The 20,773-nt window shown below is 38.4% G+C and overlaps 1 protein-coding gene across 1 annotated transcript in view; it reads right to left on the bottom strand.

The window, feature by feature from the left end:
* The window catches only part of OSBPL3 (oxysterol binding protein like 3), a 153,869-nt gene extending 134,299 nt beyond the window's left edge, over positions 1 to 19,570 (bottom strand). Inside the window, exon 1 of the mRNA XM_069462543.1 lies at positions 19,495 to 19,570. The gene's annotated coding sequence lies outside the window, so the exon portion shown is untranslated. The remainder of the gene's footprint in view (positions 1 to 19,494) is intronic.
* Between the last annotated feature and the right edge of the window lie 1,203 nt (positions 19,571 to 20,773).

The raw sequence follows: 20,773 nt of genomic DNA, 5'->3' as shown, positions 1-20,773 counted from the left end.
GGCAAGCTGGGCTGGCTTCACAGGTGTTAGTAGCCACACTTTAGTGTCTTTCTAAGGACACAGGGCTATATCTTGCTCACATTTCTCTTTGGAACATATAACACACCAGGAAGGAATAAGCTCTGTTCCATAAGGCCTGCTATGTGTCTCCTCCATATGCTTTGTGCAGCTCCAGAAATGTACATTGGGTTCAACTGATACAAGGAGCCTTTCCTTAACAGTGTCTTACGGGATTTCTTTTTTATCTCAGAACTTCATAAAGAAAGCAGAGAGATTACTTGAAAGCAATGGAATACAATACAATATGAAATGAACTAGACCAAATTTACTAAATAGGCGATCTAAGTATAGATATTCTTTTTTTTTTTTTTTTTTTTTGAGACAGAGTCTCGCTCTGTTGCCCTGGGTAGAGTGCAGTGGCGTCATCATAGCTCACTGCAACCTCCAACTCCTGGGCTCAAGCGATCCTCCTGCCTCAGCCTCCCGAGTAGCCAGGACTACAGGCATGCGCCACCATAGAGCTTCTTTTATACAACTAATACAATGAACGTATAGTGCTTAATACAGCTAAGAGCCACTGCTGCTGACCACGGCATTAAGTGCACTCATAGCCAGGGGTGACTGAAGCCATGTCTGTCCAGACACTTTGCTTCTGTTGTTTCCTGGGTTTAGATCCTTCACAAGCCTCTTTTCTGTCCCATAATAATCCACACATTCCACAGTGACCTCCAACAAAATAGGAACATCCTAGTATCAGCTCTTGGCTACTTAACCAGGGAGTATTTGAGTTCCTGAAATATTAAATTAGAACAAATGCAAAGTACAAAAGTTTCCTTGGTTTTGTGGTCCTGGCCATTTTTCTACCTGTTAATTACAAGTTTTCATCCCTTTTCTAAAACCTTTGAGGCCAGAAATATTCAGAATATTTTTTTAATTTAGTAAGGGTAACATCACACATATATCATATATTTTATAACACCTCAAGCAGGGCCTAGAGGAGTACTTCATAGTCAAGCATTAATATTTTGCATGTATGAACATTCCTATTAAGTTAGATAAAGATCATGAATAGCTTCACGTCAGGACAAGGCAGACTTTGCAAACAAATGAGCTCAAAACAAAACAAAACACAACCTGTCACTATTCAAATTTCACAACTGTCATAAAAGACTATATTACAAACTGTGCAACACCAGAGTGTAAGGAAGTGAACAGTGCTATTGCTCTTTCTGCAAAGGTAAGATGCTATGGCAATGTCCACCTGCAATGGTTGTCCTTTCCAAAGAGAACACTAGCTCAGGGCTAGAAGAAACATCTGGGTAAAATGGAACCTCAGTTTCCCCCTATTAAGTTATGCTATAGATCATTAAGTTCTTAATCATTAAGTCCATCCTGGCTGTGGCAGACCAGGAGCTTCTGATTTAACTCATTTAGGCCCCTTCCATGATTGCCCTGGTGCAGTGCCATGCCCAGTGCCCTCTGCCAAATTCATGCTCAGGAATCTGATCCTCTCATTTTTAAAGTCTCTGCTTCCAGCAGATCATGACACAGGGAGCAAAGATAGGAATGCTCATGCCATGAGGCAGCTTGTACCTATCTGCTTCCATCTTAGAGGCTGAAAGGAAAGACAAAACATATTGGTCTGTTCATTGAGTCATTTCATTCCCAAACAAAATAACAAACATGGTTTCTAGCTTCCAAGTTGGGCCCCTCTCCAAAGATTCTGGAGCCAGGGGACACGCCCATTATGACATTCCTGGGTCCCAGTTTCTTGTCCCTCTGGGAAAGCTAAACTGGTGTTTAGTAATCAGCAGGTTCACTGCTGTAACATTCAAAAAACACAAAGGAAGTGAGCAAACATGAAGCAGGACAAAAGGGGGCATGTGCACACCCACAGATGTAAATGAAGTGGTCTGAGTACACATTTGTTGAAACGCAAGACTAAAGAAAACAGCCTGAAGACCGTAAACATAGCTATCAAGTGTTTATGTCAGATTTGTTCCATTATGTATGCATGAAGACTGGGAGTTTGCATTCCCACAGATCGGGTTGCAGCATAACAAGGCACACCTGTATTTGGCATAGTTTGGAGGAAATAAATATGCTCAATTCTTCTCTGAACAAGATGTCACAAATTCCCTCCCAGGCTCCCTCTACACTTCTCTAAAATCTTCAGTTTTACAACTGAAAAAGCAGAATCCTTTACCTCTTATTAATAAATACAAATTTCTTAAACTGCTGGCACTGGGATTTGCCAGGTGCATTGATCCACATGGTCTCTCCTTTTGGAAAAGCTATCTGGACTGATATCTGAAAAACGCCATCATTTCCCCCGCCCCACCCCCAACTCTGAAATCACTCCTTCAATGAGGCACCAATTCACAACCAGAAATTGATCACCTCCAATCCTATCTGCATAGCTTCTATATTTGCTTTTATGGGATATTTTAATGACCTAAATAAAAGCATACCTTTCTAAGAAGAATCCCATTAAACTAGATAAGATCAAAGTTAACATTATAACTCTGAATCTATACATATCTCCAAGGAAACCCATCTACTATTAGAGTCATGCTAAGAAATAGATTCAATTTTGAAACAAATCAGGCAAGCAGAATTTAATAAAATGGAAATGTGACTCTAAGAAAAGCTTTCGTGTTCCTTGGTGCTATGTCTGCACTATGACATGACTAAATTGGAATGGACTGTTGAAGAATAAATAACAGAAACAGATGTGCCTTTGGTTGGTACATTCTGAATCCTCCTTGACATCTATCATTGCACTCCACCAGAGGAGTCAGTTTATGAAGTTCACTTTATGTTTCAGATTAAACACAAACTAGAAGAGACAATAATAGCTGAATTAAGAATCCTTTACTTAATCCATCTTCCCAGCCTGGATAGGACTATAAGTCAATAATTTCCATTAATAGGCAAAGAAAACCAAGGAAGAAATTAAAAATTTGCCAATCTAAAGTCAAAGATATTTTAAGAAAAGAATTTTATTGAGGAGAAACCAAAGATTAAAAAGTGATCTTGACGTTGAGGAATTATTAGCTTTTTTTATCCTAAGCTGTGACATCTGGTTACAAAAGTAGCTATAACACCTCTGTTTTCTCATTTGCATTAAACTTACTTGATCAATTACTCAGTGGTGATCAATAACTCATCATTACAGTGGTGATGTTAATAAGAAGAAACTCCAGTTGTTAAAAATGCCATGGCAACATTTAAGAATTTAAAACCTTAATACACCTGACCTTCCACTCCCTTTCAAAAGATAGTAATGCCAAAGGTTCTTCTGTATACACAATTTTATCCAAAGGTTTGTACCATAAAATGGTATTTGTACTTTTCTCATCTGGCAAGGTATATAACTCCTCCATGAGGCCCTTTTTATTCTCTTTAATAGCAACATTTTAAATGAATGAACAACCTACATGTATCACATCATTGTCAAAAAAATATTTTAGAAACCGCAAAACATGAAGCAACAATTCTGGCACAATGGAGTCAACATCTGATTTTTTTTCTGATGAATTCCATGATTAGGTTTTTTTCTTGTATCTGAGCAAGCAGTATTCTTAAACCAAAACCACTACCACCACTGTAATTGGATGGTAAACTCCACCTAAGACTTTATTACTCTATATTACTTGATAATAAAGAGACAAAAAAGAAGAACACTTTTTGTTTCAAATCTAGCACCATTTCTCTTCCACATGACAATCCTTCCCTCCTTCAATCAACTCTTTTTTTTTCTGAGCTAAACATCTCCATTTAATTCACTCATTCTCCTACAACACGGTTTCCAGCTCCTTCACCATTCTCTTCACTCTTCTAAAAACAGACTTCATTGTGAGCATGTGCTCTAATCAACACAGACAGTGAACACCAGGTATCATTCTAGGAACTAGAGACACATTGTGTCGAAAATCACTGCTTTCTTGGGCTTAGCATCTCATCTAGCGCCTAGAACAAGGCCAGACACAAAGTAAGCACTCACCAAATATTTGTTGAAAACATCCTTCATGAAATGTAGTACCCAAATTTGAGCACAATGATTCCAAACGTGGTTTAACATGTTGAAGGTGGCACACTCAGATATGGTGAAATGATTACTGGCAACATGGGGGAAAAAAAAAAAAGAACTGAAAGTACATATAAGACTCTGATAAGCTGAGCAGTCTAGAGTCCCTCTGCAACTCATTTTATAGTTTGAGGACATGACATTAACTACAACGTAAGATGTAAGATGCTCATTCATAAGAGGTCCAAATTATGTTTAGGCTCTGTTCAGAGAAAGAACACAGTGAAGAATACATTTTAGAGATATATATAACATGGTTGATTTTAAATATGTTTATTTCTTAGTACTTGCTCCAATTACTATTGCTAAGTAACAAAGCACCCCAAAACTTAGCTGTAAACAACCATTTTATTTGACTCATAATTTGAAGGGTCAAGAATTCAAGAAAGGCTGGGCTGGGAAGTTCTGGTTCAGGGTCTATTGTGTGATTATGATCAGATGCCAAGACGTGGGGCTGGAGTCGTCTGAAGGCTCAGCTAAGTGGGTGGCCAAGAAGGTCCCTCACAGGGCTGGTGGTTGATGCTGGGTCAGCAGGGAGCTCAGCTGGGCTTGTCAGCTGGAGCGCCTACACATGGCTTCTCCAGCATGGAAATCTGAGAGTAGTCATATTTCTACTTGGCAGTTAGCTTCCTCAGTACTCATATCCCAAGAGAAGCTGGTGGAAATTGAATGGCCGTTTACAATCTAGCGTTGGAAGTCATACAGTGTTATTTTGCCATACTTTGGTTGAAGCAGACACAAACCAACTAGTATTTGAGAAGAGGGTACACACACCCTACCTATCCATGGGAGAACGTCTGGCCATTTGTCAAAACTCCCACAGTACTTAAATGGTAAGTTTCAATTAGTTAAGAATTGTGGTTGAGTAAAATACTATATTCTAGATATGAGATATTATGAGAGAAATATCTGTTATTTTGCTTAGTACTAATATCTTAGTTAAATAAGCTAAGCTTAACTAATTGATTAGCTTAACAAGAAGGTTATTTATTGAACAGCTTTTGGACTTTGGACTCAAGCAACAAAAGGCCACACAACCATAGGAGTCCTGCCTGTTTCTTAAGGGCAGACTCAGGGTCCGCCTTACCCTTTCCGAGTGGCAAAGATTTCTCCCTCCTCTGCTCTCTTCACTTTTCACGACATACTTTGGATTCGTGAGTTGTAGTAGCAGGTGTGGAGTGTGGGAGGGGGCAGCGGTTGAGAGAGAGAAAGAGAAACGACTCCATCTCTATCATAAGAACTCTTTCCCACAGCACCCAGCAGGCATCCAATCAAGCTTTGCTGTTTGGTTGGTGCTCAAAATAAAAAGGATGACCGTTACTGTTCATTATTCTTGCCTCTTTCATATCTTTGAATTGCTAAAACAAGGAAAACAATCTGTACCACAGGAGGCTGGACTGCTGAGCTCTAGTAAGGTTTAGAACTATCTAAAAACAAAGCCAGAAGTTCCCCGTCCTCGACAAGGTTAGGTCAAGGTGTTGTTGGACTCAAAGATTCTAAGGTCCCTTCTAGGGAAGACTTCTATAATTCTGTAAAATAGGATTTAGAAAACAAAAGCAAAACCGAATCCCCTGCCTTCCAAAAATGTATTAAAATAGATTAAAAGCAAGCTAGGAAATTCTCTGAATAAAGCTCTTCCAGGCATAATTCAATGGTCTCCAGAAGGAATAAGCCCACAGCACACATGCAACCTGGCTTTCCTGAAGCACTAGAAACCTCCAGGGCAACATTCCCAACTGTTGTTTTCGTTGCCCTACTGGCTGCCCCTGAAAATTACATAACTCTTTTTTTTTTTTTTATTTCAGCGTATTATGGGGGTACAAAAGTTTAGGTTATGTACATTGCCTTTGCCCCCTTCCCCCCCCCCACAGAGCTTCAAGCGTGTCCACCCCCAGACGGTGCACATCGCACTCATTATGTAGGTATACACCCATCCCCTCCCCCTCCTCCTATCTGCCCGACACCCGATTAATGTTATTCCTATATGTGCACTTAGGTGTTGATCAGCGAAAAGAATTTGCTGGTGAGTACATGTGGTGCTTATTTTTCCATTCTTGGGATACTTCACTTAGTAGAATGGGTTCCAGCTCTATCCGGGAAAATACAAGAGGTGCTATATCACCATTGTTTCTCATAACTCTTATTTCATAGAAAACACCTTTCCACAGTCACTAACAGAAATGAATCTCAAAGTCACATTTTTAGCGTACCGTTTTATCCCTAACCATACCAACAACTTATCTATTAATATAGGGGGAGGGAGGAGGTCAAATATTGCCAAAAATATCTACTATTTCTGAGTAGACAACACAGTATTTCCTGAAATTTGAACATTAGAAATAAGCTATAAACTAAACTATAATCTTAATACAAGTAATACATGTGTGCATATATAGTATACATGTATATCAATTAAATTTTATATGTGTATTCCTTGCATACTACCCAGGTGCTAGATTCTGTGGTGGGTGCTGGTGATTTGACACTATACTGGCCCCAAAGATCTCCGTCCATTCTCTGTGTGTCCAAGATGCAAGAGACTGTATCATAGACTAAACTTGAAGAGTAATAAGGATTTAAAAAAAAAAATCCAATGTTCACTTCTAAATCTTTCGATGGAAATAAGAAAACCTATCAAATACCATACAGCAATCTCACAGACCTACAGAGAAATCCCTTGGGCTGGAGCTAACGACGAGGGCAGATTACAGAGAATCACGGTCTCCCTTAGCTACTGAAGACAGAGAGAGACAGAAAACTATCAAGTGGTTTCAAGTCTGGGAATGATAGCCTAAAAAAAGAAAGTCTTAGGAGAAGACAAGGTAGCTATTTTCACATATCTGAAGTATTGCTGTGCAGAAGACATCAGACTCATTCTACTTCAGAAGGTAGACCTAGGCTTATGGGTAGAAGTCAAAGCAAGCAGAATTACCTTATTAAAAAAGACCCTGCTAACAATTCAATAGCTCACAGCTAGAATGGGTTTCGTGCAATGGTACTGAGTCACTGAAAAACCTTTCAGAGGCTGGTATCTGTCAGCAAAGTTGTGGAGGAGACTACAGAATCAGTGCATTGGACTGGATGATATTTAAGATCCCCTCTTCCAACTCTAAGATTCTGTTATCCATTCTATGAAATAGGAAGTCCCTCTTTTCTTTGAGTAAATAATTCCCAAATCATCTATTAAAGATCTCAGGATCCTAAATTCTACATCTTTGTTTGGCATTTGTCTACCTAGGCTAATATTGAAGCCAGCAAGTCTCATTAAGCCTCTATCATCAAGGGTGGGAAAGGGATTAGAAGCATCTTAATTGGGAGGGTAGATGGGGGACTCCCTGTGAAAAATCCCTTTTGAGGTGTGTATACAAAGGTTATGGTTGCATATGATTCATCGTAGGAAACCCAGCTGTTCCTAATCACAACGCTATTCTCTAGTCAACAGAAACAGTAATTAATTGACCAATTTCTAGAAGAAGGTTTTAGATCTGACCTTCATGATTACTTACAAAAATTACTTACAAAAAGACTCTATAAAGCATGATTTCTCTGGGCCTCTACTTCTTTCTTTATTTCTTCTTTGTCAATTTCATTGCACCAAGTACATCTTCTCCATGAAAATATCGTTACTAATCTCACCACACTGTGGATTTTTAATGTTAGCAGTTCGATGTAAATCCGCCTAGAATTTATCAATCTGTTTATTCCTCTTAATGAATCGCCTTTTACATACCATTGTATAACCTACAGTTTTCATGTTCTACTTTACAGGAATACTTAACAATGTTATTCTACACATCTTTCCACAACAGGACATACAGCCCTACAGCATAGCTTCACTGGGTTTCACCAATTCTAGGACATGCTTTTTCCCACGTCTTTAATATCTCTGATATTAAGTGTGTCCCACATTTAATGGCCATCATAGTTTACTCAGCAGCATATTTTTCTTCTTCAGTGGTCCATTTTCTTTCTTAGTGGTATGTAAATTAATGGTGGCTCTTACAATTAATACAGTCTATTCGATGAAAGAGGTTGGCTGTACTACATATAGTCAATCCGTTCTGGGTGTTTGCAGCAGATACTCCTGATGTCCCTGACATATTCCTCAGCCAGCTCTGATTTCAGCCATCCCTATGGCAGGGAGTTCAGAGTAGGGTAGCACAGCTATCTCTTTTGTCCCCAGGGCCTTCTTTGAAGCTCTGGGCCAATTCAGCCTGAAGGCAAGAGCAGCCCAGAAGGGTGGGAGCACGGATGGCCCAGGGCATAGCCCAAAGCAGGGGGCTACAGAGGCAGCCAGTGGCAGCCGTGTAAATGTTGTAACTTCTTTCTTTCAGACTCCCTACAGCATCCATCTTCACAACACACTCTGATATTGACTTTTCCTCCTTCCCTGCCTCTCTGCCTGCTCCCTCACCCCTGATTCCTGGGATCATCACCTCCCAAATAAACTACCTGTACCCATCTCCTTGCTTCAGGGTCTGCTTTCATGGGAACCCAAACTGAACCCAGGCTTTAGAAGATTATTTAAACAGTCTCCATTTTAACAATGCTGTATGCTTCAAAGTATGTTTGTAAATCCACTGCTTGGCATTTGCAATCTGTTTTTGGATTTGCAATCCCATAGAAATGCTATTAAAAATGATTAGGTTCTCAAGCCAGGTCATAAAAAGTATTTGTAGTAGCATCCAGTGCCAGCACAAAAGTTCCCAAGGAAAAACATAACTTTGCTACACTGCACTTCTTTACCAGAAAAAACATTAGTAATGCAATCAAGGCTCCTGGAATAAACATCCATTCACCTAGACACGTACACACAAAAATACACATACGTACACACACACACACACACACACACATACAGTGGTGAAAGAGGATTTCTAGAGAATCAAAATGCCTGTATTAACATTCATTTAAGTCCTTATAACTAGAACTTATAACTTGAGATCCAAGACAGAAAAATTTACACATATCAAAATCCTCAAAAGGGGAAAAGCAGAAACAATTTAATTTAATACACAAAACATGTAAAGCTTCTTGGGGAAAGAAAGAGAATCATTCAGAACAAGTTTGTGCAGAATTAAAGTGGTTATGTAATTTGGATTCAAGTTACCGCAAAGGACTATTTAAAATCAATGCCCAAAAGCTAAAAGTCTAGCTACAGAATCACAGGAGACTGAAGCTGAGTTGAAAAAAAAAAAAACCTTAAGTCTCATATTTATATAAAGCTAAGCCTTAAATCTTAATTAATAGATTAAAGTTGCATTTATATGAAATTATATACAAGCCCCACAATTATTATTTGCTCATTTAATATTCAAATCAACAATCTCCCTGCCCCACCCCCCCACCATCCCACAAACCCAAATAAAGAAAGGCTCTTCTAACACCAATTATTAATGATTGTGGTATCAGAGCATGGAAAGTGGGAAGAGAAAACTGAGGAAATCTAGGGTTATGGAATTAGACTGTGAAAGAAATCAATCAAAATCTTGTAAAAATCTTTTTTAATAACCTAACATATCACAATCGTTAGGTGGCCTTTTTTTTTTTTCAAGTTTTTTAACAAAAATGCCTTCAAATAAAAGCAACTCCTTGCTCAAGTAGATAGTAAATTAAAATCATTTTCTCAATTATGCATAGAGAATTTATATTTAACACCATATCCCTTGTGGTCAAAAATAGAGGAAAATGAATAGTAAAGGCAATCCCCCCCCAATAAAAATCACTGACTATTACTATATATTTACATAAAGTCCATGACTATCAATGATGATATAAAAATTTAAAAAATTTTGAAAGTCAAGAAAGAAATCCGGTTTACAAAGCCAGAAGACTATTAGTGTTTATGACTTCAGCTTTATTATTGTACATATACACACATACACACACACACACACGCACGCACACACACCCCACAACACACAAAGGATGTTATTTTTCTTTTCCCAAGTCCCCCAATTTAATAGTAAAGATGTAAGTTTTGAGATTAAAGAAAAAATATTCTTTCACTTCTTTCTTCTGTGTAAGAGCTGACAAAATGCACCCCAGGGGAGAAACCTGTATTAATGATTCTCATGGTTTGCAAGAAAAACTCTATTAATTTCGGTCTAAACAAACACAAATAAACAGGGACAAAACACTCGAGACATAAACCTGCTGCAAAATCTCTTCCGAATCAGAACACCCACGGTCCATCTTTCAGCTTGAATGAATACACACTTCCAGTGAGATCTCAAATGCTTCCATTTTTTAGAACATAAAAAGGGATCGTTTTATTCAAACATGAATGAGACTGTAGAGAGCTTTAGTACTGTTGATAGCAACACTTCTTAGGGATATTATTAAGTGGATTATATCACCAAATAACTAAAAGCAAGGACAGGAATGAATGTGGAGGGGCCTCATCCTGGCTATGCTTTCGAGCTTCGAGAAAGGAGCTCAGCTATAAGTAAAGTCTTAGGATGCAAGTCAGGAGGAATCTGACCTGCCCGGACACAGGAATGATGCACAAAATTTTGTTCAACAGGCTAATACTGGATGTGGGTTAGGATCTATAATCTAAACAGAATTAAGGAAAAAATTTAAAAAGCTAAACAAAACATAAGTAGTCCAACCTTTTATTTAAAGGACAGGGAAACTGAGGCCCACAAGGCTTAAGTTTTGCCCAATGTCACATAACCACTAACCATATACCTGGTTATCTAGGTTGCTTGACACTCAACACAATGTACTGCAGCACACTGAAACGTCAGAAATTCAGAAGGTACAGTCTAATCCTCCATATCCAAAAAATTATTTTTAATATCCTTAAGGAATAACCTGAAATTAGATGAAATTGTAGATGTTGCTCTACCAATAAGAAAAGACCCTCATATGAGCCACCCCAGGAGGCCAGGTACTCACATTTTTCATCTAGTCGATGCAAATCACCCAGCCATATGCATATTCATAGGCAAATTCCTACAATGTTCTTAACTCTGGGCATTACATCGCCACTATGGAGATTACCGTTAGATTATTTTCAGGATTCCCAGCCCTACCAATATGCAAGCCATTAGCTGAATCTATAAACAAGGGTGTCATTGTTTAAAGGTTCCCAGATTTAAAGCATTTTCCCACACAATTCCCCACCATCCCTTCTCCTCTCCCACCTCACTAAAAATAACTCTGGGCTTTTTAAAACATAATACTACCTTAAAAGATGAAAAGATTAAGATCTTCACTTGACTAGTTTTGTTCACCACTCTAATTATTCTGGCAACCCATCTATAGCTCGATTCTCAATAAGCAACCCTTTGTCAGCTCTGCCAGCGAGTTAGCCCATATCTTTCCAAACAAAGCAACTCTTCCCCAGAATTTCTTTCAGGAAAAATTATACCAGCAGGTTCTAATTTCCTATCCCTGCAGGAAAGGCTGCTCAGAAGTTGGGTTTAAATGTCTCTTATTAAAGTATTGCATGTCTGCTCAATTATGACCAGATTTTCAATATTCATCTTAAATTGAAGTTTCTTAATTGAGCACTTATTATCACTCTCAGTATGAAAACCAAATAGATTATTAGGAAAAGAATTAGGTACATTAGGGAACAGATTGTATCACTGATCAACTAATTCACAGCCAAGGAAGGAAGCTCACTTTAAGCAGAAGCTGCAGATTTGTAGCCACTACCTGGTGCACATCCTGGCACATTGGTGCTCAGTAAATGCTGAAAGAATGAATGAAAATAAAACTCCAGGTCACTTTAGACCAAGGGACAACTGAGGCTACATTTAATAAATGGTCAATGCCATCTGACAATCCATTAAATGTTCAATAACATGAATAAAAAGACACAGCATCTATCCCAGGATAGCTCTTGTTACAAAATATGAAATAAAACAGCTCATGAAGAAAGTAATCTTCACGCTAATCAACATAACAACAGTGATAAACAGTCTGAACACTTCCTCAGTCACTAGATGAACCCTAGAATACTCAGAGAAAGGGGCTGGGTACATGGGCAGTAGCAGCTCCAAATGGTCCACGTGAAGTTTTTCACCATCCAAGACCGACTTCCTCTTTCATGGTATTCCATTCTTCCACTCTCTCCAAAAACTACAGTTTGCATTTAGGCAAACAAAGTAGCAATAATTTCCAAATATACAGTCACTCAAGCAAAATACTCCCCTGAGCCCCAGAAGTCATCTAGCTGATTTATTAAGCACTGAAAAATCTGTCTAGTCAAACACTCTGGATTAATTTCTTTTTTTTTTTCTTTTTGCAAATTGAGATATTTTTAGACATGAAGTTATTTATTCTCTGCACCAAAATAGACTGTTACTTTTTTATCCTTTCTCCATAGGATGTCAAAATCTTTCAGTTCCAAGGTAAAGCATCAAACCAAAATAGCTTTAAAAGTTCTGCATAATTATGAATGCTGTCACTGCTACTCTTACGCCAAGAATCACTTACACTACTTGAATTGACATAAACACATCCACTTGAGACCCACTTCACCCCAGCATTTCTGCTCCTAAGAAAGTGTTTGGACCAACAGTACTCTCTCCATTCCAACCATATTATTCAGTGCTGCCTGGCCAATTCTCTCACACAAATCAGAAGAGAAAGGGGAGGAGGAGTGGGTACAAAAAGGTAAGTTCTGCAATCCTCCTTACCCTGTCTCTTGAAAATAAACTTAGAGTCCGTCCAATAGCACAGTAAAAAGAATTAAAGAATTGGATCTCAAACATAACAAACAAAATGTCATTCTGCATTGACATTCTCTCTTTAATTTCAAACCTGGAAATTTTTAGCAGGAATATAGTAACCAAACCATATTACCTAGAAATTATAGGGATGGAAGACACCTTGAAAGAGTTTTTTTGAAAGAGCATTAAGAAGTATCACACAGAGTCTGATAAGTGGTCCTTGTGGCCAAGGGTTCTTGTCGACAGCACTAAAGGAGTGGATCTAAGACTAGAAGAAAGGGTGAGGCAGCAGGGCAGATAAGGACAATGTGATGGTGCCCTCCATAATCATGACCTCAAAGATCCATACTGTGCCTTGGCTACTTCTTGATTCTCAATATCCAACCATTTGCCAGCTCTGCCAAGGAGTTAGCCGTATCTCAAGTTTCCTGAGAGCGGGGATTTTGTTTTGCTCACTGCTATACGAACAGTGTCTGGCACACAAGAGGCTCCCAATAAATTATTTTTTAATTAATAAATTTTTACAGTTTAATCAATGATGAATTTGCTTATAGCCAGCAGCAGATTAATTTATCAGTTAATTCCCCACTAATAAGGCAAAAAATGAACCGTTCCCATAAAGAGATTGGGTGCCGCCGTGTCATTCAGCAATTCATTTATTCCACCAACAGAAATAGACTGAACATCTACAATGTACTGGGGATTTTCCTGGTGCTGGGATATAGTGGTGAACTAGACAGAGGGAGTTTTTGTCCTCCTAGAGCTTCCGTTCTAGTGACTCTCCCTGGCTGCTCTGTGAAGAAGGACAGGTTATTGGGTGACCTCGGGGCCTTTATACTTTGTTTTCTCTATCTAGATCACTTCCCCAGACAGGGTGCAGTCTGTGCACCCCCTCTTTCATCTTAAATGTCACCTTATCTCTGCTCAAACATTACCTTATCAGAGAGGACTTTGACATTCGATGTAAAATCATGTCGCATATATTTGCCTTATAAACAAATATGTAAGGGTGAACTCCACAAGGCCAGGGACTTTGTTCATTCTTGTAACCCCAAGACCCACAAGGAGGCTTGACACATCAGTAGCAGATATTCGTTAAACATCTACAGAATGAATATTTTTAAAACACACAAGCATTAAGCTCCTTGAACACACCCATTGCTGTGCAGCTTAGTCACTGTGACCTTACAGATCTTTTTCACTCAAACTAGTTCTTGGTCCTGCTCTGAAAACTCTGCACTTGTAACTATGAGATCTGGCTAGTACCCAACCACCTCCAACTTAACCAACTGGTTGCACCATCTGCAAACCATAGGGTATAATTTCCATTCATATTTCAGATCACAGATGAAAATGTCCATTTCCACCAGGCCCTGGATCAGTCTCTATGGAAAACACTTGCTGACTCCTCCCAGGGTGACAGTGACCCACAGCCAACATCTGGATGTGACTCAGGGCTGGCACCATCATCCATGAACACTTAGTCATGTGATCCATTTAGTCATGAAACCTTCAACAAAACCACCCTGTGATTGAAATACTGCAAAGCCTGACCCAGGGCAATCCCTGACCCAGCCTCAAGGGTACCAACTGGCTCCCAGTTAACCAAGCCTTTCCTGTTCTTCTGACATATTCCCACATCTGCACAATATGCCAGTGGGTAGAACTGTCTTATTCACTATGGGATCAGACCGCTCAGAGTAGAACACCGCTAATCTTTAAAAAACAATCCCGCATCAGTTTTCTCTACTCTGGCTTTATCTGCCACCACCCCATTCCATGTATTTGTCATTATGAAGAACTGAAGAGTAAAACACTGCAACATCTGCTGCCATTTTCACATGTCCTCTTACCTACCAAATGGGCATCTCCCTTTGCCTTTGTCTTGTGCACATAGTGCATAGGTTTCTCAAAGAATCTGTATGTTTATAAAGTTGGTCTCACTGTTAAACTTAAAACTTTTGGATCCTTTGTATTCTTCCTTGTGAAACTGCCCTTTTTCTACATTTTGTGGTTCTCCCACCTGCCTTTTAGCTACTGTAATTTCATTTTAAAAATAAAATTTTATTTTCCAATGAAGATGTACTGTTTTGTTTCTCTATGGGAAAATCCATCTTTTTATTTTTTTTTCTCTTTTAACTCTTTTACCCTTCAACCATTACTTTCTTCTCATGGAATTTCTCTAGTCTGTTGAAATTCCTTTCTAAAATAGGTTCCCTTTGTTCTACTGAATTTCTAGTTCCTGAATCCATAGCCTGTTCCATCAATTAAAGCAGTTAGGTCTTGGGCATATCCCTTCACATCCATGGGTTCTGTCTGCTCATCAGTATCACTGAAGCAAGCCGTTTTCTGTCTGCCTGGCCTAGTGCTGTAAGGTCAAATAAGACCAAGTAGGTAGAACTGCTATTTAAACCATTTTAGAAAGTTCCAGTCTCTATATTTGAATCGGCCCATTGATTCTAATAAGAGGAATTTAATACTCTGAAAGAAGAGGGCCAAGCCTACTGAAGCCAAATTAATCCACTCTTTGCTGAGATACAGCAGAACAGACAAAAAAGAAAAAATTCACCATCGTCAATCTAAAATTTGAGAAACAAATCCAATGCCTCCCTTCCCATCAATAAAAACACGGGATTATAGTTCTAAACCCCCAAAACAAATGAATCTGCATATCGCATTAAGCAAAACATCACCAAGAACTGAACTACCTCTTTCTTAATGAGACAGAGAGTTTAAACCAAGCTCTAATCTAGATTGAATAGCTGAGACTTGATTGTGGTGGTAATAGAGTACACAGATAAATATGTAGATAAAAATTGCTAATAAACACCTCTCAAATCACTAAGCTTCAACTACTATTATTTGGTATATATTCATTCTGCCTAAAAATACTCTAGTATTTTTTCTTTTGTCTTTTTAGTACCAAAATTACAGTAAATGTAAATTATTTCTTAACACACTTGATGTTCTCAAATCTAATATCAACCACTGAATGATTTTGTGCAAATTGCTAAAATACCGGAATCTCAGCTTTCTCATTTGTAAAACAGAAATAAAAACTGCTTCCTCATTTGGTTATTGTGAGGAGTAAAGGAGAGAGAGCATCGAACAAATTTTATAAACCCTAAAAAATATAATTGCTAGACTACAATTCAAAATCCTCTGTGATCTCATTCCTTTCATTTAGGGAGAGGGGATTTTATTTATTTTGAATAGGTAACACATACACATGGTTCAGAATTCTAAAGTGGCAAACGGGTATACCGTAAAAAGTTTCCCTCCCACCCCTGTCCTCCTAATTCTCCTCTCAGGAAGCAATTAATATAATCAATTTCATACTTATTTATTCAGATATCTGTGCATTTCTCCCTAATTTTTACATAAATACTATCATACAGTACACTATCTTACACATTCTTTTTTCTATTTACAATATATCTTGGAGGTTGTTGCGTATCGATACATCAGTGCAGAGGAAGATCCCCCATTCTTTTTATTGGCTTCCTGGGAAGCCACTGAATGGACAGACCATAATTTATTTAACATTCTACAAAATTTAGGTTATTTCCAATCTTTTGCTGTAACAGCTTTTTGCTCACATATAAGCATATTTGTAAGGTACGTTTCTAAAAGGAGAATCGCTGGGTCACAAAGTACGCGCATTTTCAATTTTTGAAATCAGCATTGCCAGATTGCCCTCCACAGATGTCTGGAGCAATTTATTCTCCTGCCAGCCATAAATGGAGACTATTACTCTCCACACTTATCTGCATAATCTCTTATCAAACACTATTGTTAAATCTCAGTCAATAGGCTAGTAAAAAATAGTATCTCCATGTGGTTTCATTTGCTTTTTCTAATGAGGTTTTTGGTATTTTTTGATTGATAGTCTCCCTTGAATATGAAGAAAATTTAACTTTCTTCCTCTATATCACTCTGCACATCCTAGGATCCAGCCACTCTGAGCTGCTTGCTAGTCCCCAGATGGGCCACATTTTTGGAAATGCCCAGGCCTTCCACCTTCACTTACAAAATTTTTTGACAGTCAAGCTCAAAGGCATTTCAAGGTTTATGAAATGGTCCCATATTCCTCTCACAGGACTTAGTTCCTTCTTCCTCAGGGTGCCCAGGGCACATTTTTAAAGCTTCATAATAGAATCCTTTCACTCTGCCATGTACATAGGTGAGCTTCTTAAAGGTTGAGACTATATTCTTCACGTTAGCATCCCCCGTAATATCCATCACATTCACTCAATTAACATGGGATGAAAGACTGAATTAGAAAGACAGATTGTAAATTTCTAATTGCATGTGTGTCCTTAAACTTTCAAAACAATGTTGTAAATCTAGTGATGGGATAATAAAATAAACTGAAGATCTGAAGACGTGTTCTCTAGCCTAGAAGTTCATATCACAACTTAATAAATACTGACAAATCTTTCCTGTAAGTTTTTTGTTTAATGTTTATTAAACACTGAAGTCCCAGCTGTGACTTACATGACTAAAGACCATAACTAAGATCAAAGTCATATGCTCATGTCCAATAATCCTAGGAAATGGTGATTGACTTCTTTTCTAATCAATAAATTGTGACTTAAAAATCACAAGATATTATTAAACATTCCTCAGAATGGCTAAAATGAAAAAGATGGAAAAGAACAAGTAGGGATGTAGAACAACTAGAACTCTCGTATACTATTGGAGGAAATGTAAATTGGCACTATCACTTTGGAAAACTCTTTAGGAGAATCAATTAAAGCTAAACATATGTCAATGCTTTGAACCAGCAATTCTATTCCTAGCTATATACCCAACCTGGCTATATACTGAATAAAAAGGCACACGTATGTTCACCAAAGCTATGTACAAGAATATTCACAGTAGGCGGGGCATGGTGCCCACACCTGTAATCCTAGCACTTTGGGAGGCCAAGGTGGGAGGATTGCTTGAGGCCAGGCCTTCGAGACCAGCCTCAGCAACATAGGGAGACCCTATCTCCATGAAAAAAAATTTTAAATAATTAAAAAAATAAAAGAATATTCATAGCAGCACCAATTGTAACAGCCCAAAATGGCAAAAACCCAAATGTTTGTCAATAGTAGAATGGAAAAATAAATTTTGGCATATTCATTCATATAATGGAATTCTACCAACAATGGGAATAAACAAACTACAACTACACACCCAAAATATGAATGAATCGAACAGACCTAAAGAGTCTTCTATATGATTCCATTTATATAAATCACAACAACGACCAGAGCTAATGTGATGGGTGGCACTACAAGTCATTACCCACTGAGGGTAGGGACAGGGAATGGGGGCTGCATTAAGGGAATGTCTGAGGAGCTGGTAATAATCTGTTTCTTGATCGAGATGCTGGTTATATAGATGTGTTCTTCTTATGAAAACTCACTAAACTATACACTTACACTTTGCATACTGCTTCTCTTTTCTTTTCTTTTCTTTTCTTTTTCTTTCTTTTTTTTTTTTCTTTTTTTTTTTTTTTTTTGTTAGAGCCAGCATCTCTGTTGCCCAGGCTGGAGTGCAGTGGTGTGACCATACCTTACTGAAGCCTCAAACTCCTGGTCTCAGCCAATCACCTGCCTCAGCCTCCTAAGTAGCTTGGACTACAAGTGCATGCTCAGCTAATTTTTGCATTTTTTGTAGAGAAGGGGTCTTGCCCTATTGCCCAGGCTGGTCTCAAACCCCTGGCCTGGAGCGATCCTCCCATCTCAGCCTCCCAAAGTGCCAGGACTACAGGCAGGAGCCACCGTGCCCTGTATACTTTTCTGCATGTATGTTATATTTCAATAAAAATTTTCTTGAAATAAATCAATATGTTAAACCTCCAAAAGAAAGTATATTCCCTTTAAAATATCTTTCATGAATAAATGTTTTTCTAAATGCTGTGGTGATTATCAGTCATTTGCAAAACCCATTTGACTTGCACTGGTTTGACCCAAGAGCCTACTATTGAAAAGAGATTGCGGGCAAAACAATTTTCTATTTCTAAAACAATGCATGCGTCACAAATGGTTTTCAAATTCTTGATAAAAAAAAAAAAAAAAAAAAAATGAGGCCGACCAAAGGAGATCAACTACAGAGATAAGCAAAGATTGTAGAAAAAGAAGAAAAGAATTTCCTTAAAATGGTACCAAAATAGTTATTACTTTAAAACTACCAAGAAAAAACAACTATTTATTCCACTGTAGATACAAGCCTCAGCACCCAGCTTCCCTCCCAATATTATTTTAAAACACGGCACAACAGACAAAGAAAGAGCGACTGAGAATGCCACGGGAGTGGTAATTAATAGCAAATGCAGGTGTCTGAATAGAGGGAAAATAAGGGAAATGAAACACAAATCCTTCCACCTCATTAGTCTTCTAAAAATATTCCCATAATACAAAGGCATGTCCCGCTTGTGTGGTATATAAATGAATGAGAAACCTCATCAGGATGGTTTTTGTGAATCTTGACCACAGCCCAGATACAAATACTTTGGAGATCAAAAACAAGAAAGATAAATGGGTGGCGCTGAACTCGTCAAGCAGGGTTTAAAATAAAACAGAAACTGGCCAACACAAAATCAATGTGTAGTAAACTCAATTATCTGTGCTAAGGGAGACAGATTTTTAAAAATCTTTTCTATTTGCCTGTGAAATATAAAAATAACAGGCACTCCGAGATTGACAGACAGACCCAGGCACTTACCCTCTTCTGAATTCGGCATTAATTCATTTTGAACTCGATCCCGACAGGACTCCAGAGGAAGGCAAAAGAAAAAGATCTGAAGTCTAGGCGACTTTCAACTTCCTGTTGTAAAAGGAGACACCAAAAAGATGATTAATTGAAATTCAGATAATCCATCAAAGGTCATGCTGATCAATGAACAAAACTGGTTTAGCACAGAAACTTCATCAAGGAGGTAGCCCCTCCAAGGAAATATAAGAAAAAAGATGGGATGCTGTCAAGGTTTTAATTACACCCCTTGACCTTATCTTGTCTACCTTCAGGCAGAGGTGCTAATAAACACTGAAAAATGCAGAAGGCAGGTAAAAACAAGCAAAACCAGAAAGAGATTTGAATACTCGAACTTTCAAAGAAGTTTTTTTTAAATCTGGAACTTACAATTCTTGGTTTGTGTAATGACTTTAAAAAATTCTTCTCCCCTTATAGAGGTAAGAATGGCTTGGAGGGAAAAAGGAACATCAAAAGTTACCTTTTTTCCCCCCAAAGCAAAGCAGATTTATTAAAGACATCTATGCTGACTATCCAGCCAAAAACCAAACATAAACTGCCTAATACTGACCTGGTTTAACAGGTTCAGAGAAGACAGAATCACCATAATCTAGCCAAGACTAGCTGAAATTAGCCTTGAAATTAGCAATAGGAACAGCAAGAAGCAGTATTTGCTGAGGACCTGCTATGATCTGAATGTGTCCCCACAAAATTTGTATGTTGAGATCCTAACCCCCAAGGTGATAGGAGGTGGGGGCCCTTTGAAGGTGATTAGGTCATAAGGGAGGAACCCTCATAAATGGATTAGTGCCCTTATAAAAGAGGCCCCAGAGAGCTGCCTTGCCCCATCCACCCAGTGAGGACACAGCTAGAAGGCGCTGTCTTTAAGAAAGCATCCCTCACTAGACACCAAATCTGCTGGTGCCTCGATCTTGAACTTCCCAAGAACTGTGAGAAATAAATTTCTGTTGTTTATAAGCTACTCGGCTTTTTTAAAATTTCTTTTTATTTCAAAATATTAAGAGGGTACAAATGTTTTTTGTTACATGGATAGTTTTTGTAATGCTTGAGTCATGGCTGTAAGTGTGCTCATCACCCAAATAGGGTTCATTGTACCTGTTAGGTAGGTTTTCACCTCTCCCCCTGTCCCTGCTCCCCCCTGGTTGATTTCCACAGCATTTTACTTCCCTCTGTACACGTGTGCTCATCAGTTAGTTCCAATGTAATAGCAAGTGCATGTGGTGTTTGTTTT

This window comes from Eulemur rufifrons, chromosome 29 (genome assembly GCF_041146395.1).
Source record: "Eulemur rufifrons isolate Redbay chromosome 29, OSU_ERuf_1, whole genome shotgun sequence".
NCBI lineage: Eukaryota > Metazoa > Chordata > Mammalia > Primates > Lemuridae > Eulemur > Eulemur rufifrons.
The sequence above is the reverse complement of the archived record's forward strand: the minus strand, read 5'-3'. Positions and strand labels throughout refer to the sequence as shown.